This window comes from Pinus tabuliformis, chromosome 2_2, assembly GCF_031772625.1.
Source record: "Pinus tabuliformis cultivar Carrire ecotype Pingquan chromosome 2_2, CPIR1, whole genome shotgun sequence".
Classification (NCBI taxonomy): Eukaryota; Viridiplantae; Streptophyta; class Pinopsida; order Pinales; family Pinaceae; genus Pinus; species Pinus tabuliformis.
Window position 1 is genome coordinate 73192186 of NC_142300.1, and position 23936 is coordinate 73216121.

At 38.1% G+C, this 23936-nt stretch overlaps 1 protein-coding gene across 1 annotated transcript in view; it reads right to left on the bottom strand.

Annotated features, from left to right (window-relative positions):
* Positions 1 to 23936, bottom strand: part of ABCB28 (non-intrinsic ABC protein 8) — a 507377-nt gene that overhangs the window by 61954 nt on the left and 421487 nt on the right. The gene's annotated exons all lie outside the window — the stretch shown is intronic.

Here is a 23936-nt window from a genome sequence, read left to right on the forward strand (position 1 = left end):
AAACGATTTCTGGGTTTTGGATATCTCATGTGTTTTAGCCTCTCCACAAAGTTTCGAGACTAGAACATCTCAGATGCTACAAAAACAAACATTGTACATATCACAACCTTCTCTCAAGCCTAGTACAATCAACTAGCTCTACAAAACCCTTGCTAAGGAAAAACAAGTAAAACCCTAGCTTAACAAGAAGCTCCAACATGCCAGAATCACTCAAACAAGTCCTCCAAGGAAAAGCATCCACTTCTCTTCTTCTTTTCCGCCAAATATACCCGAGGGTTTTATCACAAAACCTTAATCTCAAACCTTTGAGGGATAAACTCAAACCCCGGACTTAAGTTATTACACAAAGATCATGAAACCATAACAACTCAGAGAGAAAGAGAGAGAGAGAGATCAAGTACAAATGAAGATCAAGAGAGAGAAGGAAGACTAGTGAACACTCCTCTAAATCACATCTCTAAACGAGAATGGAATAAGAATGAACACAATGTCATGTTAATAAGATGGAATATCTACTTCCTCTAAATATATGTGAAGGGAGGGCAATAATACAATGTGGGTCCAAGCCCCTACAATCAACCTACAATAAACTCATGTAAGCCTACGCAAGTCAAGCGGTCCACTACAAGGGTACACATGCCATGCTCCAAGGTGACGTTGTACACAATACAAGCTTTGAGATGGTGTAGACACTGAAGATATGTCTAAATTCCACACCTCTCCATCATAAGTCCACATGAACTCCGTCACTCCTAAGCCATGCACTCCCTTGGGTCAACTCCACTGCAAGAATATTTTTACTGCATGCCATCTAGGACCTAATGCTTTCAAAATGGAAAAAGTGGAAGAATCAACTTGTAGGAAAAAAATTATTGACAGGAAACCTTCCAATGGTCATTCTGAGGCCTTAAATGACATTTATTATGGGTACAACTTTTTCGTTTAATTGTGGGACCTTGTGACACTATTTTACACTCAAAGATGTTTCCATTGTTGCAAAAATCAAGTCAATCGAAGTTCAGATGCAAAAATCATGTCTCCCACAAGTTGAACTATCATGATTGACCACCATGGCTTGAGAGGATGCCATATCAACCCCCATGCCAAAGGGGCTAGCCATGTGGGGACTATGAAGAAGACTCTAGAAGGGTCAAAATTGTAACTCCAGTTGAGAGTTGGGCTCAAACATGACCCCTAGTTGGCTATTGAGCTATGTTATAACGAGGCCACTAAGAGGAAAAGGGATTCCATTCATTTTAATTGTATATTGTTCCACAGTAAAGCAAAACAACTGGGAGTGGGAGTGAGAGAGAATACAAAGAGGGTTTAGTGTTTTGTAGTAGCCTAAAGACCATAGGTCTCAAGCAAATGCAGAAAGAGTGACTTCTCCTTTGTACTTGCATTACTTCCATTCCACAGAGAGTAGAGCAACCTCACCTTCCAACTGGGTTTCCTCCCATAAGGGGTTCTTAAAGCATATCTTTTGTTCATTGTGGTTGGTGTGTGATTGTATTTTATTGTTCTCTATTTTCTACATTTTATCTACTACATTCATAAGAAGAAAACAATAATTAATTACTCTAGAAACTAAGGAAATTAACCCTCATAGTATGTATTTTAGTCTATTTTTATTAGATTTATTGTGACGAACTCTCCAATGGAATATTCATGGTAGTTGAAGATCATATTGATATCAAAGCAAGTTTCTTTGGGAATTTTGTGGAAATTTGCAAAGGATCCAGAGATTGGTTTAAGCAAGAAGTCATAAAACCCCAGCGATGGACGATGAATATGTTTAAAATAAATCTCGAGATCCCACAAAGGAGAGATTTTCATGGATAGAAGCACAAGTCACAAATACAAGTAGTAATGTGAGCCTCCTCATGGCCGCCCTAATGAGTAAGATCAAGCTTATCAGAGAAGTGAGGTTCCAATTCAAAGGTTAAATCAAATGAAAAATCAAGGGATCAAGAAGAACCAAAGGAATAACAGAAAGAAACCAAAAAAGAGCAATTGAATTCAAGCACCATGAACCATTCACAATCCCTCTTGAAGATGGAAGCAAAGGTGGACATCAAGCCTTATCAAGATGAGATCAATGCCTTAAAGTTAAATCACGGGTTTTAATAGTCTGAGTTTATTTTCACGTTCCCCACCTAGATGAAGAACATAAAATATCATTTGTGAGGTTGAAGTTAGAGGGTCATACCCTAATCTAGTGGGAAAGCCACACAAAAACTCTTAGGCTAGAGAGAGATCTTCCAGTAACCAGGTGGGAGGACTTTAAAATTCTCTTAAAGTCCAAATTCTACCTTACTGGGTATGTAGAGAATCAATGATCCAATGGCATTACTTTCGACAAAGGCAGGGTTAGAGTGTACAGGAGTACATCATAGAATTTAGGAAGATGGCACTAATATTTGGTATCTCTCCCAAGAACCCAAATGTACTCCTCAAGTATCTAGGGGGTCCACATAGCCATCTGCAAAAGCAAGTGATATTGAAAACCAAAAATGGTGGATGAGGCTTGTGTGCAGGCACAATACCTGAAAAGTACAAGTCAAAAGGAGTAGTCAAGTGGTTCAAAACAGAAGAAACACCGGAAACTTCCAAGGAGGGGAAGAAGAAGTGGAAAGGGGGAGAGGACAAGAAGACAATAGCCACTACAAATCAATGCAAGGAACCTAGCAATCATTGCAATCACTACAACATTGATGGCCACACAATAGAGGTGTTGGAAATGGAATCTAGAGCTGAACCTAAAGAACAAGAAGAAGGAAAAGAAGAAAAATAATATTATTGCCACAAATTCGAGCAATCATGTCAAAAGCAACTTCGACATGGACAAGAGGATTGTCTACCTCAATGCAAAAGGAGCTTAATATGAGTAGTCTTCATCATCAAGAAGAGAAGGAGATGGCCAAGCTCTTCCACATTAACATATAGGTCAAGAATACCTAAATCAATGCCCTGTTCAACTAAGGTTCATAAGCGAATCTCATAGCAACAAACTTGGATTGAAGATTCAAGAATCCATTAGGATGGATAAATAGGGATGTGGAAATTAAGATAACAAAACAATGTAGGATAAAATTTGTTAGAGGTGTTGATTTTATTAATGAAGTAGAATTGGATGTAATTCCAGTTAATCTTTGTGGAGTTGTGTTTGGGAGTCCCTATATATATATATATATATATATATAGATCTAGGATGTAATCTTCATGTGAAGAACTAACTAGTATCGCTTTCAAGGATACGAAATCATTCATCATAAACACGCACAAAGGCAAGTCCAAGATTTCATTAGTAAGTGCCAACCAAGCCAAGAAATTGATCAATTCTAGAAAGAAATACGTATTACTATGTTTAAGAGAAAATATATAGATCTAGGATGTAATCTTCATGTGAAGAACTAACTAGTATCGCTTTCAAGGATACGAAATCATTCATCATAAACACGCACAAAGGCAAGTCCAAGATTTCATTAGTGAGTGCCAACCAAGCCAAGAAATTGATCAATTCTAGAAAGAAATATGTATTACTATGTTTAAGAGAAAATAAGTCTACTAAGGAGTCAATTAGGTAAAAGGAAAACCTAGAGGGGTCTACTAACAAACACAGAAAACAATTGGAAGTGTTGCTACAGGCATACAGGGGAGTGTTCCAGTAGCCTAACGGGCTACCAAACAAGAGGGAAGCGGAGCACAACATCCAATTGTTGTCGGACTCTCCATTGCCAAATATTGGGCTATACAAACACTATTCTAGAAGCAAGCAAGTGAAGAGGAAGTTGCAATAGTTGTTAGAGCAAAGAGTGTGATTCGACCAAGTACCTCACCTTGTGGGTCATCCATCATAATTGTGCTAAAGAAGGACACGACTTGGAAGATGTGCATCAATTACAAAGCATTAAACAAGATTACTATAGAAAACAACTACCCCCTACTTAGAAATGATGATCTGTTAGATCAATTGCAGCATGCGATATCTTCCACCAGGCTGGATTTAAAATTGGGGTATCAGTAGGTTTCAATGTTTTAAAACTCCGACTCCGACTCGGCCGAGGGTCGACTCCGACTCCGACTTGGTATCGTCTCGGCCGGCTCGACTTCAATGACTCGATCGTTGTAAAAAATACATTACATATTTATTTTTTATAAAAACACATAACTTTAAAGATTTTCATTCATGTTTCCAAACACACAGCATTAGAATATAGATAGAAGACAAGATATGATAAAAGTAGGCTCATGAATATATCCATTATATCAAAACAAAAACACATAACCAAGGAGGCTATAAATGGCCTCTACAACAAAAGTTTGTGATCAGTACAATTGGCTACTGCTAGAGTTGCCAACATCATTTGGCTCAGTGTTACTTGGGAGCGGAAGCAAAAGTGGGGAGCGAGAGTGAAAACGAGAGCGGGAGCGACATTTTCAGAAGCTCCCGTTTTGGGAGCGAATCCCGGAGGAGTTCAACAACCAATGTCACTAACATCAATGTACATAGAGGGATTGGTGCTCTTGATTAAATATGAGTTCCATACCCTAATACATGACAAATTCAATGGAAACATTGCAATCCCCCAATCCTGAAATCCTGAAAAACTGATAAGTCTACTGGATTTTGAATGAAATCTAAAATTCTACTTTCTCCATATGAAATCCAATGAGGCCAGAACCACTCTCAAACATCCTGAGTCATTTCATGGTAATGTTAAAAATTTAAGTTAAAGGATGAAAATGAAGATTAAGGAGAATGTCACTTTTACTTTAAGAATTTAACATTACCATGAAATTTGAATAGTATATCAATACTAGGAGAGGGGAATGGACCCCAAAGACCAAAAAACCAATTAATAAAACCATTTGGAGTCCCCCACACTCAGAAAAAACATAAAAAAATAAAAAAATGTGTTTTTGGGGTTTACTGGCCACATGAAGTGACCCGGCCGAGTTGATACGGACTCGGCCGATCGAACTGGTTCGACGACCGAGTCGCAAATTTTTTTACTGGCTCGGACCAACTTGGCCGAGTCGGTTCCAAGCCGGCTGGCTTTTAAAACACTAGGTTTGAACCAAAGAAGAAGACACCTAGAAGACCACCTTCAAAACCAAACAGGTTTCTATCAGTGGCTAATCATGCCATTTGGTTTATGTAATGCACCAACTACATTCATGAGATTAATGAATGATGTACTACGCCCTTATCTAGATTCATTTGTTATTGTGTATTTGGATGATATATTGGTTTACACTGCTATCTAGGAGGAGCACATCACACACTTGATGCAAGTGCTAGAGACTTTCAAGTGTTGAGAAATCTAGGGGCAACTGGATTAGGTGATTTCTCTTAATTTGATAATTGCTTGTGATGTCCTTTTACTTAACTTGATTAGCTTCTTATTCAATTTGATTATTATTGTGTTTTCTATCATCAAACAACTACCAAACAATGAAGAACAATAACACAAGAGAACACAAGATGTAGGCTATAACTAGGGCCAAAACCTCTCTTCTTGAGAGGAAAACCCGCAAGCACTCTTCTCTTCTTATAGAACATCAAATGATGAACTCGAAGACCTAAGACCCTTGTCAAAGACTCCTCCAAGACCAATTCAACCTTCCCTCTTGATGAACTTTCCTTACACAGCTTACAACAACAAAATTTGACCTTCCAGCAACAACTTCAACCTCTGCAATATCGTCCCCACCAACTTTTCCAGCAACTTTGACCTGCCCAACAACTTCCAACAACTTCGACTTCCCCAACAATTTCTAGCAACTTAGACTTGTCCAAAACCTTCTGCAATTTCGAATTGCCGAACAATTTTAAAAACCCTAACACGAGAGAGAGAGAGAGAGAGAGAGAGAGAGAGAGAGAGTCCAAAACTTTGATCTTACTCTTCTTCTTCTTATCCTAATTTTCGTCCCTTTTCCATCTTCTTTCTTGAGGATATTGAACGTGCTAGTCTTATGTCCAAATGAGGTTGAGTTCCTTCTTATATATAGCCTTTCCAGGGCTACGAATTGTCTCCATAAGGTCGACTTGATCTTTCATGTAGGCCGACTTGTTGTTGCTCGTTGACAAGGTCTTGGAGGGTATTTTATGACTCAAATAAATTTATTTTACATAATAAAAGATGTCCAAAGGGGTCTTACATGTATGACAATGACTATTTTGATTTCATAATTCTATGACAAACTTAGAAGCACTCAATGGGTGCTTGACCTATAAATAAATTTATCTTGAGCATGAAACCCATGCATCAAGAATGACAATAATAATTTTATTTTTCTCTTTTCATTACAATAGACATTACGAAGACGAAAGCTAGTTATATATTTCAACATGAAGAAGCACTGGCTACTAGCAAATCTTAATAAATGTAAGTTTTTATAGTAGTCTTTGGTGAACTTAAGCTATGTAATTGGTGGATGGGGGGCTTAAGATAGATTCTGCAAAGATGGAGACCATCACAAAGTAGTTGATGCCTACAAATGTTTCTGAAGCTAGGAGTTTAGTTGGAGCAACATAGTATTGCAGGAAATTCATTGCTTCATTTTCGACAATAGTTGCACCATTCCATGCTATAACAATGACCAGAAAGGGTTTCCAATGGGGGAAGGGTCAATAGAAGGCCTTTGAAGAGCTCAAAAAGAAGATTAGCCAAGCACCAATTCACACATTACCAAACTTGCAACAACCTGTAACAAATAAAATATATATAAATAATGTAAAATAATGTAAATGATAATAATCATAAATAATAATTAGTTAAGTAGTAAATAGGTTGAAGAGGCATATCTAAATGAGACATGACTCTTCATGAAGAGACGCTTGGTATATAAGCAAGCCTCTCGTTCTCATTTGTAAATCATTCTTATTCTTATTCATATTTAATATATATTATTTGTATCCTCATAGATATCTTGATATTCCAAGTTTTCTGGAGTAATTAATTGGTAAAAGGAACTTTGTTCGCTTCATTTGGTATCAGAGCAGTTTGGTCCTTTAGGTTGCTTAACTGGTGCACAGAGCTCGTTCTCCGATCCAGGTCCTTGGCTATCGAAATTCGTCAACCGTGTTGCCGTACAATTGAAGCATTTTGCTCAGAATTTGGGAGTTTCTCCTTTTCTCTGTTTTTCTAGGCCTTTGGCCATTAAAATTAAAATTAAAAGAAAATTCGCTAGTTGGAGGGTCTCCAATTTGCTAGTTGACCTTTGGCCTTAAAAAAAAAAAAATTAACCAAAAAAAAATAGAAAAAAATATAAGTAAAGAAATTAAAAAAAGAAGAAGAAGAAAAAAAAAGTAAAAGAAAAAACAAAACGGATACAAAATCTCATACCAAGTATATTTAAACTTTTTCCGTGGAGAAGCCCATGGTTTTAAAAACAACCCATGGTAATAGCCCATGGTATTATAAAAGTTAAAGAACAAAAGGGATACAAAAGCTCTTACGTGAAAGGTAAATATTACTTTTTCCAAGAGGTTTTGAAAACAACCCATGGTAATAGCCCATGGTATTTTAAAAGTTATACAAAAGCTCTTACGTGAAAGGTAAATATTACTTTTTACAAGAGGTTTTAAAAACAACCCATGGTAATAGCCCATGGTATTTTAAAAGTTATACAAAAGCTCTTACGTGAAAGGTAAATATTACTTTTTACAAGAGGTTTTAAAAACAACCCATGGTATTTTAAAAGTTAAAGAAAAAAACACGGATACAAAAGCTCTTACATGAAAGATAAATAATACTTTTTACTTAAAAAGTATTGTGAACATCGTGACCGTGTCATATGAAAAGACGTGACCTTTATATTTATTAAGTGTGGTGACATCATAAAAGTTTATATTAAGTGTGACTTTTATATTAAGTGGGGTGACATTAAAAGTTATCAAGGGAGTAATTAAGTATATAAAAAAAGGGACCAATTTATTATTTAAAAAAAGAAGTGAAACTATTATTATTATAAGATAATAAAGTTATTTTGAAAAGGGGTCTTAATATAAAGAAATACATACATATATAGAGGGCAACCATATAAAGGAGTATTTTTTTAATAAAAGGGTATTCAAGTTTTAACAATCCACATTAAAGGAGAATATTTGAAAAATATATATAGAAGAAATAAGTGATATTTTATAATAAAAATAGCTCCAGTTGACATATTGTTTACGTAAAAACATCAAGGCAAAAATGGAGACTAGTAATGAAAGGTTTCCTGAAACCCGTAGTACATGTGTTTGCACACTATTTAACATCAAAGGATCACTCGCAAGAAGAGACATCATAATCTCTATCAGTCCTACTAAAAGAAGTAATTATGTTAGTCCTAAATGTGCTAATCAATTGGTGATTCCTGAATCAAATATAGTTGAAACAAATATTTTTGGCAAACAATACGATATAAGCAATCTACACATAAATATTGGAGATTATACTTTTACCTCACAATTCACAGTGAAAACCTTAAGTTTTAACGATAGTTACATTGTTTTGGCATCACCATAGATGAAAACTCTAGGTTCCTTTATTCTAAATACTAAGAAAAAGTTTTTAACATTTTCTTACAAGAAGAAGAAAATAACACTCCACTCCAAGATGTTACACTGAAACCTAATTCAGTAATGCCAGAAGATATATCAGATATTTCAAAAAATAATGTCTCAAGAAGGTAAAAAGGTATTACAAAATATGCAAAAAGAAATTGACAAAATCAATGTTGAAAAAAATGAAGAAGTTTCTTGCTTTAAAAACCATAGAGAAAAATACTATCGCAAATTAAGAAACTTAAGAAGGATAAGAAGTCATTAGAAAACAAGGTACAACAACTTACCGAGAAAAAAGTATCAAATGTAGGAATTCAAGTTGATGACAAAACAACAAATACTGATCCAGTGAATATGACAACTCAAGAAGACAAGTCAGTTGAAGAAACGACACACGTAGATGTTGTAGTTCAAACAATGAACATCCAAAGTGAATGTTCCATAACCATCTCAGCAACATCTTTGCCAGAAGAAAATATAAAAATTGGCACATGCCCAGTAAGGAGAAATCAAACTAAAAAAGTTCCATATCGGCATCCGAATCATGAGAACAGACGAATCAACCATGCTACGTATTGGTGCCATTCAAACCAGAAACAACAAACTGATCTTCCATATAATAGTAATGTAACCTCAATCCAATCTTATGCTGACAAATCATTACAAAATTCCAGTGATCAGAATACTATACAAAAATTAATCTAGGATGGTCTGATCCCTTCTCAGTGCGACAATATTGTTTGTCACTAAGAAGATCATATCAGCTTGTATCGACGAAGATGATTGTTCCAAGAGAGAGACTTTCAAAGCCGAAAAAGAGATCAAGCCTTTTTTCATCGACAAGCTTTGAGGAAAAAGCTTTTTGAGGAAGGAGGCAATGTAACAAATAAAATATATATAAATAATGTAAAATAATGTAAATGATAATAATCATAAATAATAATTAGTTAAGTAGTAATTAGGTTGAAGAGGCATGTCTAAATGAGACATGACTCTTCATGAAGAGACACTTGCTTGGTATATAAGCACGCCTCTCATTCTCATTTGTAAAACATTCTTATTCTTATTCATATTTAATATATATTATTTGTATCGTATTGGATATCTTGATATTCCAAGTTTTCTGGAGTAATTAATTGGTAAAGGGAACTTTGTTCGCTTCACAACCCTTCTAAGTGGAGAGAGATGGTAGTGGGTATGCCATGGGAATGGTCTTGATGCGGGGAGGTGTTGAGAAATCTAGGGCAATCAGACTAGGTGATTTCTCTTACTTTGATAACTGCTTGTGATATATTTTTGTTTATCTTAATCATTTTCTTCTTTCACTTGATTATAATTAGTGTTCTTATCATCAAACAACTACCAAACAATGAAGAAAAATAAGACAAGAGGACACAAAAGATAGGCTATCAGCTAGGGCCAAAACCTCTCCTTTTGAGATGAAAACCCACAAGAATTCTTTTCTTCTTATAGAACTTCAAATGACGAATTCCAAGACCTATGACCCTTGACCAAGACCCCTCCAAGACCAAGTCAAATCTCTCCTTTGAAGAACTTCTTCTACCAAAGTCAACTCAAGTCAAATCAGCACCATAATTGCTACAACACCTCCTTTGTCCTCAACTTCGAACCTACAATTTGTGACTAAAACTTTCAGCCTTCCTGCAGAAAACCTAGCTTCGCACGTGTGGGAGAATATGGAGAAATTATCCTTCTTTTTCCTTCACTTGAGGGGTACTTTATTTCTTGATAATTCAACCTTCAAAACAAGTCTTCTTGGGACCAAAATGAATCTTCTTGATTGCTTCTACAATTTGGTCTTCCTGCAACAAAACGTAGCCCTAAATATCTTCGCACGTGTGAGGTGTATAGCCCAAAAACAATCCTTGCAAACTTTGCTTTTCTCCTCCTTATATTCTCCTTCCCTTCGCTAGGTATCTTTGCTCTTCTTGTGCTTCCACGAGTTACTTGTCTTCCATGTCAAATGAGGTTGAGGCCTCCCTTATATATAGGTCTCCAACTAGGTCGAATTGTTGCCCGTTAGCCGACTTGTTATAGCTCATTTGACAAGGTCTTGGAGGGTCTTTGACTCTAGTTTGACTCAAATAGATTTTCTTTACAATATGTAACATGCCCAAAAGGGTCATCCATACATGACAATAATTCAATTGACTTGTAGACACAATGACAAGCCTTGAAAGCACTCAATGGATGCTTGACCTATAAATAAATTTCCCTTGAGCATGAAACCCATGCCTCAAGAATGACAATAATAAATTTATTTTTCTTATTACATCAAATACATAAAATCATGATTACATATGTCATTATGAAGACCAAACCTAGTTACATATTTCAACACTCCCTTTTAACTAGGGAGGTATTCATAATCCATACAACGTACTTGGACATTATCAAACTGAAGAATTCTCATAAGAAGAGTCAGATTGGTAAGCCATCTCATAAGCTACTTCCTTAGCTTATGCCAGAGCATCTCATCATACCAACACGCATTGTCACATAGCAAGGCCTTGACTAACAACTCTATCTCTCAACAAAATCAGAGCACAATGTTGGCAAGACCAATGACTGATAGACACCTTCATCATTGTCTCGCAAGTTACATACCCTACTCGGGTGTTCACAGGCTATGTCATTTTAGGACAATTCCTATCTTGGAATAACACATCCTTAAGGAATTTCCTCTTTCACTACTGTTATCAATCGGATGCCCTATCACATCCTCAAAAAGTATCGAAATCAATCTCAGATGCTTACCAATTTGTTGAAAAAGGTTTGGTATTCTTAATGACATGTGTAATTGTGAGTTTATGTAATTGATGAAAAGAAGAAAAATAAAATTATTATTGTAATGCTTGTCTCATAGGTTTCATGAGAAAGGAATTTTATTTTAGCGATGGCTCCCATTGTGAGCCTTTAGGATTTGTCATCTAGTCAAAAAAGTCAAATTGAGTCTATGTCATGTATGAAGGACCCTTCTTGGGTATGTTACATTGTGTATGAGTCATTAAATCAGCATGTAAGCCCTCCAAGACCAAGCACAAATAGCTCCTTCATGTCAGCTACAAAATGGAGTAAATAACCTACTCTAAAAGACATGTCAGCTCAAGCTCTTTCATGTCAGCTAATTACAGAGGTAAACCATTATAAATAGGCAGCGCGCCCTAATTTTAGGTGACAAAATTTTAGAGACAAAATTTGGTCAAGATCTGGAGTGTGAGGGTTATCAAGGGAGCCTAATTACTAGCAAGGAAGAAGGAAGGACCAACGAGGTATCTAAGTGTTGATTTGGGACTATTTTGTGGACCAACTAACCTCCACACGTGTGAAATATCTATCTTTTCGATTGCAGGAAGAAGGCCGAAATATCAGTCACTATAAGGAAAGTATTTTGGGTAAAGAACAAGGATGACATCAAGCCGAGTTGACAAACAAGTAATCTCCACCTAAAGGTAAGGGTATCAAGGACTCAAAGGTGACACTTTACACATATTAGGATTTCTAAAGGAAGCCAAGAAGTTGCAGATCTGAAACAGAGACGAGGACGCTGAGGTTTGGAAGGTTGCAGTAAAGGAGGACGAAGTTTGACTTTCGTTGAAGGAAGAAGAAGTCTTGTCGGTTGGTCTTGGAGTGGCAAATAGGTCAAGGGTTTTAGTCTTGGTATTCATCAATTGGAATCTCTATAAGAAGAAGAATTTGTTCAAGTTTTCTTCTCAAAGAGTGGGAGGTTTTGGCCTTGGTCGATACCCTATATTTTGTGTCTCTTGTCTCTTTATGGTTTATGCATTTGTAGTTGTTTGATGAAGAAGAACACTAATAACCTAAGTAAAAGGAGATCCTAATCTAAAGAACTAAAAAGCACTCACAAAGAGTTACTAATAGAAGATAAATAACATAATTACTATGCCCTAAATTTCTCACCCCAATCCTCCATTCTTTCTTCACAATATGAAGACAATAATGATGTGTCTATCTCTCCCTCTCAACTAAGGAAGATATGCTCATTCTTATAAGAGGAATATGCCCAAGTTCCCTCTTATCCAAGGACTTGGCCAAGCTCCCTCTTAACTAGGGACTTGTTTCCAAAAGAAGCTCTCTGCTTTTTGGTGGAGATCATGTTACTATCAGTTGCTTGTAGGGCTCCTCCTTTCAATGTCATGTGCTTCATCTTCTTCATCATCGAGCCTTCATCTTCTAGGTTTTCTTTGTAGGGCATCGACCATCCATCACTTTCCTTCAACAAACCATAGGGTTGAACCAATAGTCATGTCATCTTTCTTTTTCATCAGAAAGTGATCTTCTAGTCCACATCAACCTTTCCTTCATACAACTACCTCTTCCAAGTCATGTTTCTTTCAGGATCTTCCCTCCATTTCCAAAAGAACTTTTTATAGGTGACATCTACAACTCTCTTTTGGTAGCGCTGTATCAACCCAACCAGATGTTGTTCAAAAATCAAAATGAACATCAAATCAGAATTACCTTTTATGATGGCCTTTCATCATGACATTTGCTTCTTGCAACATCAACATCCTGCACATTCCTAAACATACCTCCAAGACAGTCAATGTCAAGGGTATCTTTCCTTTACAGACTTCATAAAAGTCTTCATACCTTTTCTATGGAGATGTCATAGCCAATTCTTCTAGTCATAGGATATTGATCACTCATCTTATGTGACTATAGTTGCATCTTTCATGAACTCTTCTTCCTTTCTTCACATATTGCTTCCCGGGAACTTTTATACATAGTTCCTTCATCTTGTCAACCACCTCATATTCCATATGAGGTCATATTATGTTGATTTCATTTTGTCAATATGTGAACTAGTTCAAGACATATACCTTCATGCATCTTTTCAAAGGAAGAGATCCTTCTTCTTCAATCATGCTCATGAGATAGAGCATTCAACCATGCTATATGCAACTATATGATGACATGATTTAATCTATTAAATATATACATACCTCTTTTCTCCTTTGTGTCATCTAGACTTCCTTTGACAACTTCCTTTTCTTGCTTGAAAGTACTTTAACCAAATTGACATGCTGCACTCCTTTGTCATCATACCACCATCTTTCTAAACCATAGATCCCACACAAGGTGGAATGTAGACTATCAGCAAGACACTTGCTTAAGTGAATCTTCTTATAAAGATTCTAGTGAAGGATCTTGATGATCTTTATTCTGCAAATGCTCCTTAACAATGATGATGTATGATGATCTTTTCTATCTTCCATCATGCTAGATGACTCTCTTCCAACCACATATACTGCTTATTTCAATTGTGTTTACATGCTTTCAAAGAGGATATCATGAGCTACTTCCTTTCCAATCATAATGACTGCTACAACCATGTAGAGTTCTACTGCAGCTATCCTTTCAAGTTTCTACAATGATGTCATGAGCTCTTTTCTGCACCAATCATATGCTTCTAATATGATGCATCCTATCATACTCACAATGCTTCCTACCATGATAGCTATCTAAGTTAAGGAGATTATCTCAATCATAGTAGAGATCTTTCACTTCCTCCTTTTTTGATCTCTTCTTCTCAAGTTCTTCCACTTCTTTGGTGACATGGGCTTCATTTATTTCTTTCCTTTTCTTGTTGTCCTTCTTGAGTTTCAAACAATCTCTCTTGAAATGCCCATATTCCTGACAGTGATAGTATTGGATCTTTGACATATTAATCTTCTTCTTTTTTCTGAGGACCAAATTTCCCAAACTTCCCTTTTCTCCTAGCCATGGCAGCAAATGCTTGAACTTGTTCATTTGATCCTACATCGTTTTTTGCCTTCAACCTGGTTTCTTCAATCTTACACAATAACCAAAGTTCACTGAATGGGATAGCTTCCTTCTTTACATAGATGCTTGATACAAAGTTGCCCCATTCATCAGGTAGTGCATTAAGCACCACTGCCTTCATCTCTTTGTCGAACATTAATTACCCAACTCTTGCAGTTGGTCTCATATTTGTGACACCCTTATAAGATATGGGCTTATCCCCTCTTCCTTTGATACCTTCATCTTGTATAGCTCGGTTCCCAAAGATATAACTTCTCTTGCAATGCTTACAAAGAACAATTCTATCATCTTTGCTATATAAGGGATGAGGGAATCCTTGATTGATTCTATGAGGATTTTTTGAGCCCTTATTTCTCCTTTCATATATTTTGCTAGAGCTTGAGCTTCTTCTTTTGGTGGTTTAATGATTGAACCCTTAACATGTCCAATGACTTCATTTTCTATGAGGATCAAATCTGTCCTCTTTTTCCATGCAAGGAAATTTGATGACCCAACCAATTTGTTGCTCTCCTTGCAAAATGAAGTCATTTTGATAGTAGATTCAGACATAGACGTAAGGATACTTAATTGTCAAATGAAGATTCTGCTTTGATGGTGATAACTTCAACTTGATGCCTTCTTGATTTTGATAATGATGGATGATGCTTGCTTCCTTGAAGATGACAACACTTATTTTTCTAGAGATCTATTTCTTCAAATGTGCTTGAGATGTGATATTTTCTTCAATGTGAGGGAGATCACCTTGATGTCTTTGACGATGATGGCAATGCTTCTTCTTGCTTCCTTAGAATGTGGAGACTTCCCAAGGTGCTTCAAATGTAGAGTCCTTCTCTGATTGAGTGGAGGTAAGGTCCTTCTTGAATGTAGAGTCTTTGAGGTCTTCTTCTTGTTCTTGCTTTTGTTGGAAATACTAAGAGGAAGGGTGAATCAATATTTCTTTTAAATTGTTACTTTTACCAGTTAGATCACTTATATTTAGAACACAAAATGACAATAGAAATAAATGCTTTTATTAATATAATCTTTACAATGAATCAAGTACAATATAGGTAGGGCTCGAACCCTAGAAGAAGACACCCAGGCTCCAACCTAGGATGTGCCAAGCACCTACTTGGACTTTAGTGAGCCTCCGACCTCTAGGCCTTTGACACTATCTTATCCAAAGCACCAACATTGAGTTTAGGAGCACCAACTCCAAGGACACCAATCCTATAGCTTCGCTTTGTCAAGATATGTTTGGTTTCATAGCTCCCAAAGTCTTCTTCACCGAGCCCTGTCAATCTTCAATTATCCCTTCACTTAGTCTCCACGTCATGTCATCAATGACAACCTTGTCATACAGAAAGTGTCACCATTGTTCTTCATAATACCCAATCAATCTCTTCAAGTTACCTCATCATGACATCAACACTGCATTATGATCTTCAATACAACACTTCAATGTGTCTTCAATGAACTGCACCAAGTTCTGCACCAGCTCTAATAATAGTTTTGCACCTTCTTCAAATTTGGTCCAAGGTTAGTCCCAAAGATTACTTCAAGTTACCTCCAAATGTCTGCACCAAAGTTTGCACCATGACTTCTGCACTGCACCAATATTTCAACACCAGATTATCTCAAGACTACTAGACTACTGTTGCACTAAGACATCAGCACTAGATTGTGACAATTCTTCTTTACAAATATCCTTGCACCACACTGCACTAGATCATTGTTCAAACTATTCCAATACTTCTACACAAGGATTTATACATCATACTGCACCATTTATTCTACACCACACTTCTTCATCAATTTTGCACCAATGTTCTTGCACTAAGACTTCAACACTACACCAAGACTTCTGGACCACAACTCCACCAACGTCCTTACTGCGCTAAAATTTCAGTAATAATATTCTGGCACCATGCTACACAAATTTACTGATCTGAATTTTGATATGTTGCTACAGGCCCAAATATGATACCTCAGGTCCGAATTAATATGTCACTGCTCAATGCTTCACTATACTCCATTGTGCTATCTTTAGTTCAGGGTTGCTTGACTTCACTGTAAATTAGGATGTTTGTTGTTGTTGTCATGCGGAGATCTTTATCTTCAAGGTTTCATTTGCAAGTGTATCTACCACAGTTGAGGCTTGAACCAACACACAGTTGGCATCAAAAAAAACTATACACAGTCCGCAATCCAACACAGTCTGAGGGCTAATACTCCAACACACAGTCAGTACCATGTGATCTTGTCCAGTCCACAAAGTGAACCAGCAGTCCAAGGTTGGTGTATCCTTGTTCGGTGCACAATTCAGTGTTGATTGGTGCACAGTTCAGTGTTGATTGGTGCACAATCTGAGAGCCCTTAATCCATAGTTCTCACAAAGACAGATCCTTTAGAAAAATGTGTGCCTCATATTGTTTACGGGATGTTGACTCACCAAGCCCTAATCCGCAATTTTCCACAGAGATAAATGTATGCTTTCAGAAGTATGTGCTCTTGTTGTTCACAAGATGTGAACTGTTATATCTTCTTCCTTATATAATCCGAACTACACTGAACTCTAAAGACATCGAGGACCTCGTATCTATATATATATATATATATATATATATATTGCATGAAATGAATAGACATGTCTTTTAGTTAGGCCTACATGAGTTTTGTTTAGGCATAGGTCAGCTTACTAGCAGAAGCTTGCCTTAAACTTGTAAAATCTCGTTCTCCCTCATCGTTAGGAGATTTTGCTCAAGTAATAGCTCATTAGAAAGGCAAAATTATGCTTTACAAGATGTGTTGGTGTCATCAAGGAATTCTGCTCTAAGATAGTAAAAAATAATTTTTAAAGTGACTGATTAATTATTAGTGCAGAAATGAGGGCAGGGCAGAATGCCTCGAGTGTTGGGCTTCTTCATAGATTGATTTCCTCATTGAATGTCTTTAATCACGTACTTGTCTTCTTCTTCATAGAGTCACCATCATCATGTCCTTGATTGCCTTCTTCATCACCTTGTCTTCTTCAACATATGGTCACCATCATTATGTAGTCTTCATTATTAGGATCACTGGAGGTAAGGACATCAAGCTTCACATCATTGGAGGTAGGACATGTCATCATGTGTATTTCTTCTAGGCCTTCATCAAGTACAGTGATATGGTAGTCTTTCATTATGATCAAGATACATGATTAACACTTCATTTGTGTCTTGACAACTTAAACAAGAGTTGTAGTCATCCTCTGGCATCTTCAAGAATATTTTCCATCTCGGTCACTGCCATATCAACGATTGACATCAACTATTGACATCAATGACAACCTAGATTATCAATCTCCCCCTTTGTCATTGATGGCAATATTCTTTCCCTTTCAACATTCTCTCCCCCTTTGACATCAACGACAAACAGGTGCCCGAGTACTCCCCTTGTCATGGTGCTCTTTCTTTTTGGCAATGTGGTCCATGATAGATGTGCTTACATTCCTTCATGTGATGAACCAACTCCCCCTGTTTGCACAACCTCTTCTAGCTCAGGAAAGATTACCTGCTAAAAGTCCATCGAATGAATAAGGAGTATGTTCTTCAATGGAGTATTCCCGAGAGATGATCTATCAAAGAATGAATGTCCAAGTGGCTCATCAAGGATTTCATAGGGCCCATTCACGAATAGCTTCTGCAAGAGTGCTCAATCATCATAAGCCCCCCCAACTATATGCATGGTCTTCTTTTTGGTAGAGTCTCCCCATCAAATACTTAGATTATCAAGGATCAGGTCAACAACATGTGTTGTTGGCTGGAGAGTTCAAGAGATTTTTGGATTCAATCTGCTTCTTTCTCCATATTAGTGTAACTTTCTTCTCTAGCATAGTTCTAGCTTGAGTCGCTGCCCAAGTCAAGTTACAATCATGTGCCATGTGTCCAATGTTATGGCAATTGAAGCACTCCATCTTGTTCATGAATGAGTAATCATGACTTCTTCTTCCAAAATTGCTTCTAGGAGATTGACGGGGACCATTATATTTGTCTTTGTGATATGCCCTACAATCTTTTGCCACGTGCCCAAAGTTTGTACAAGAATAGAAATAACCAAGAAATATACTTTGGTACTTGGGAGATGAAGATTTCCTCGATGTACTTCTGAAGTCTTTTTGATTTGGGATTCTTTGATGATATGCATTGTCTTTTGTATTCTTGACACCATCTGCAAGTCTCCTTGGAGTAGGATTTCTTCCATAGTTGTCTTGACTCTTCTCCTTGCCTTTGCTGGAACTGGGGGCATCAACATTTATTTCTGGCTTCCTCACATCCTTGTTGTTTGAACTTTGAAGCATTATCATACTTGCTTGAGGATTCACCTGCATAGCCAAGACCTAATTTATCAAGGGGAGACCTTTGATGAGTTAGGATGTCATCTAGGGTTTGAGAACTTTTCAAGTTTTTATTCTGCAAGTCAACTTCCTTTTTAAGAAAAACAATTTCTTCCTTCATTTTCTTGCACTCTTCATCCTTCTTTGATAGAATGATCTCCATTTCTTCCTTCATCATGTTTGCTTCACGTGATTGGGCCTTAAGAGAAGTGATTTATGATCTTAACTTGGTGATGTCATCATTCTTTTCTTCTAGTTGGCATATCATGGTGTTTCTCTCCTTTTTTGCTTCATCAACTTGTCCTTCTATGAATGCCAAAGCTTCCATCACCTTCTCAACTCCTTGCGCTTGTTTCCTTGCTTGTTCTAGTTGAGATCTTAGGGAGGAGACCTCTTTCTTGTATTGACCAATATCTGCTTCAAGTTTGTTCAAGTTTTTTGTGCCTTTGTTCAAGATGCTTTCTCTTGTTTTGATGAAATTCTTCCTTAAACTTGGCGAGCTCCTCATCTCTTTCTTGTACTTGAAGCTTGACAAGGTAAACTTCCTTACTTGTCTTGTCCTGGTCACCAACTTGCGCTTTCTTCTTAAGTTCCTCATTTTCCTTTTTCAAATTGTTAATCTCTTCCGTGGCAGCCATAAGTTTAGTGAGGACATGCTCAAAATATTTTTCATTCTCTTCATCTTCTAGGTCTTCTTTAGCCTTGATGTCATCACTCCTATCTTCAGCTTCCTTGATGGGCTCTAGATTTCCTTCTTGTTTCCCATCATTTTCTCGAGTAGAGATCATTGTCAATGCTCCTTTTGAGTGAAGATCATGAAGTTTATCCCATATGCCTTTTGCTGGCAAACATTTTTCAAAATTGGCCTTCATATCATCAGGTAGCCCATTCAAGATTGCTTTCATTGCTCTTGTATTATGTTCCTTGGATTCTCCATCCATCATGCTATCAATAATCACCGATTTCCAGACTTCAATGCCTTAAGTCTTTAAGAAATTCCTCATTCTTGCCTCCCATATATCAAAGTTTCCATTGAACAATGGAGCCTTCACAAATTGATTGACTTCAATTTCAGTGGTTGAGGGAGATACATCTTTAGGAGGATTGGAGATTTTCTTCCTTGGCTTCGCCATTATTGTTCTAATGATCAACCTTCAAGCTGTTAGGCTTTGATTGAAGGTACTGGCTCTGATACCAATTGTTGGAAATACTAAGAGGGGCAGTGAATCAGTATTTCTTTTCAATTGTTACTTTTACTAGTTAGGTCACTTAATATATTCCCGAAACTACCAGGAATAGCGGGAATAGCCAGAACTATCGGGAATAGCCAAAACTGTTGGAACTGCCGGAACTGTCGGGAACAGCTGGAATTGTTGGAACTGTCGGGAACTGCAGGAACTGTTGAGAATAGCCGGAACTACCGGAACTGCTGGGAATAGCCGGGATTGCCGGAACTGTCGGGAACTGTCAGAACTGCCGGGAATAGCCGGAAATGCCGGAACTGTCAGAACTATTGGGAATAGCTAGAACTGTCGAGAAAGATGACGCAAAGGGCAGAAGCCGGAACTGCCAGAACTGCCAGGAAAAGCCGGAAAAGCCGGAACTGTTGGAACTGTCGAGAATAACCACAATTGTCGGAACTGCCAGAATTGCCAGGAATAGCCAAAATTGCCGAAATCGCCGGAACAACCAGAGCATCTGTCTCCGAAGGAGAGCAGCATGCAAGGGACAACTAACTAACATTGGGACAGTTGTATGGTACTTAGCAGCAAATACACCAAGCATGAAATGTTACAGCTAGCATGCAAGGGACAGCTAGCATGCAAAGGACAACAAGCAAGCAAGATGCAACCAGCACATAGGTCAGTATGGCAACATGGTGCAGCAATGGCACATAATGCAGTACAGTGATGGGTACAGTCATGATTAATGAAGCATGATGAGATGCAGCATAGTGATGATGGGTGTAGCATGGTGCAGCACGGTGAGGTGCAACATGATGACGAAATGCAGCACAACGATAGGTGAAGGAGTCACCTTGGAGAATCAATTGAAGTAGCATGTCTTCAACTAATCTCATGTATCATCTTCTTAGAGATGATCTATGCTCTTATCTAGATAAGTCAACGTGTTGACTTCTGTTGTAAACGTACTATCTCTCTCTCTCCTCTGAACTACTGAAGAACATATAAGAAGAATTGATCAAGGGTTTCCCCACATTGGGGTTTGTCCCTGGCTAGCGCCACATCTTGTGTCCTCTTGTCTTGGCTTGTCTTCTGCAATTTATGTTTATGTTCTATCTATAGTTTACTTTAATGTTGATGTGATTGCTAATCTGGAAAAGATATTGAGCTAACTGTGAAAATTGAAATAAATTGCTCTAAGCATAGAACATACCTAAATTTAACATGGTAGCAGAGCTGAGGTGAAGACAATGCCCAAGCAAGAGTGAAAGAGCAATCACCGAAGACAATTGGGAAAGGACAAAAGGATCAGTGGATTCCTCATCCCTCTTCAAATTCACCAAGGGTGAAGTCGAAGCAGAGAATATTATCAGAATAGCACAGCAGAAGTTTCTGATGGCCTACCTAAAGATCACTTCAATGGGAAGTCTGGATCTAAGGGTGGAAGGAAAGGCAAATGCCTTGGTTGTAATAAGTTCGGCCATTATGCGAAGGAGTGTCCGAATGGCAGAGACACATCTCTTGATGAAGATAACAATCATTCCAGGGACATCTTCAATGATCAAAGGAATGACAGGTAATGCAGGTCATCAAGGAAATGTCCGACTCTTCAAAGAAAGAAAGGAAACCCAAGTATGAAGAATCGAATGTTGTTTTTGATAAGATAAAGAAGCGTTATCTTGTATTGGCCCTCTCCTTCAGATTCTTTGGGAATCTGGCTTATTGATTGTAGTGCTTCAAGGCACTTCATCGGATAGAAGGGTTCACTCTCTAATTTGGTAGAGATGGAAATGATCGTGGGATTATACTTGGAGCCGATGCCACCTATCCCGAAAAGGGTGTAGGGAATGTTACCCCTCAATTGAATGAGGGTAACTCAATTCATTTACATAATCTCTTTTATGTACATGATAGCAAGAAGAACCTAGTGTCCATTTCAACAATGGAAGTCAAAGGTTACGAGGTGGCACTCATCGATGGAAAGGTACGTGTTTAAAAATAGAATTTTCAAAGGTTTTTTCGAGTTCAAGGTTGTATCAAGTTGCAGGAAGTCCACCGGGGACCATGTCCATTGACACATAGCACCGGAGGTTTGTGAGTCAGATGGTGACAAGGATGCCTGAATTCAAAAAGAGCATGAAAGTACATGTTTGAGATGTACCGAAGGAAAATATTACAAGGGGACCATTCCCCTCATGTAGCAGGTCCGTAGGTTTGGAACAACCCAAGGGGGCTGAGATTGATGATCAAGAATCTCACGTATCCAGGTGTAAGAAAGCCCTCTATGACTTGAAGCAAAACTCCCCAAGTGTAGTATGAGAGGATTGATAGCTGTCAGATGAAGCTGAGATTCACTAAGAGTGAAGTCAATCCAAACCATTGTTTGAAGGTTGTGGATGATAGACCTCTCATACCAACACCTTATGAGGACGACCTATTTCTGACAGGTGAAGACCCTCTCATTTGCAGAAGTAAGAGGGAGTTGGATTCCGCACGTGGAATGATAAACTGCAAGCCTGTGACTACCTCGAGGATCTTAACTTTTAGAAGTTATATGGTAGTGATGTCGGACCAAATTTGGCAAATGCCTCTGAGTTTCATAAACTCATTCGCATTGATGTTCTTGGTGAACTTCCGTCCGGATATATGTTTTGCAGTTAGCATGGTGAGCTCATATTTAGTTGAGCTTCACTGGATTGGTGCTAAGAATCTTTTGAGATATCTTCGGGGCACAATCTCTCATGGATTGAGATACACTGCCGGAAATATGAAACTGCATGATTATTCGAACGCTGACTGGGTAGGTAGTGTGGAGGATCACTAGAGCACTTCTCAGTGCTGGTTCTCTTTGGATTCTGCTTCGATATCATGGATGAGCAGGAAGCAGAAATCGGTTGCTATAAGCACCGCCGAGACCGAATACATAGCTACGAGTATGATCTCGTGTGAAGCTGCATGGTTGCAGAAGCTCTTAAGTGAGTTGTTTGTACACATGATGAATACCACTGTGATTCTCTATGACAACCAGAGGGGGGATTCAATTATTGAGGAATCCCGTATTCGATGATTGCTCCAGCAGATAGACATCAGATACTGCCTTATCTGGGATATGGTAAGTCGATGAGCGAGGAGGCTCCATCGCATTGAGACTGATGTACAGGTCGTAGACATTTTGTCAAAGCCCCGGGGAAAGGTCAAATCTGTGACTTTCCCGAACGACTTGGAGTCATTGAGAGACCTTCTTATAAGGTTCTGCATGTTGCATGCATTGAGCTCTGGGAGCTCTAGAGGCTTGGGGTACTTACTGGAGCAACGTACAACCACAGGGCGACTCACCCTCCCATGGTGGTGCACTATGTACAAGATGACAGGTTCAACCTTCCCCTGTGATACCCCGTGGCGACTGTGGAATAGGATGATTAGTTCTCCTGTTGATCGGGATGATTAGTTCTCCCGTGGCAACTATGGAACAAGATGATTAGTTCTCCTGTGGCAACTGTGGAACAGGATGATTAGTTCTCCTATGGGTCGGGATGATTAGTTCTCCCGTGGCAACCAGGATGATTAGTTCTCCCGTGGCCAGGATGATTAGTGTGGGTGGGGCAGGATGATTCGTTCTCCTGTGGACAAGATGATTAGTTCTCTAGTTGAGGCATCCTACCCATGCAGTCTAGGACTCGTGGGAAGTACCTCTCATCTGATCAATGAGCAAGGAAATGGGGTTAGGGACCATAATAGTACTATCGATGGACGCATTGATGTATCTACCGTACTCCCCATGCTAGGATGACCTCCATTGATCTGGGATCAATGAAACTAATATGGGATCAGTATGAGTGGTTTGAGACACTCTCTTGTGATATTGATCTTGGATCAATAAAACTGACTTCGGGCCAGTAAGAGTGATGTGACACACTCTTTTCAGATGAAACTGACTTCGGGTCAGTAGAGAATGGTATGAGACATTCTCGATCAATTCTTCTTCTTCATGGTTCAATAGAGCAGAGTAGAG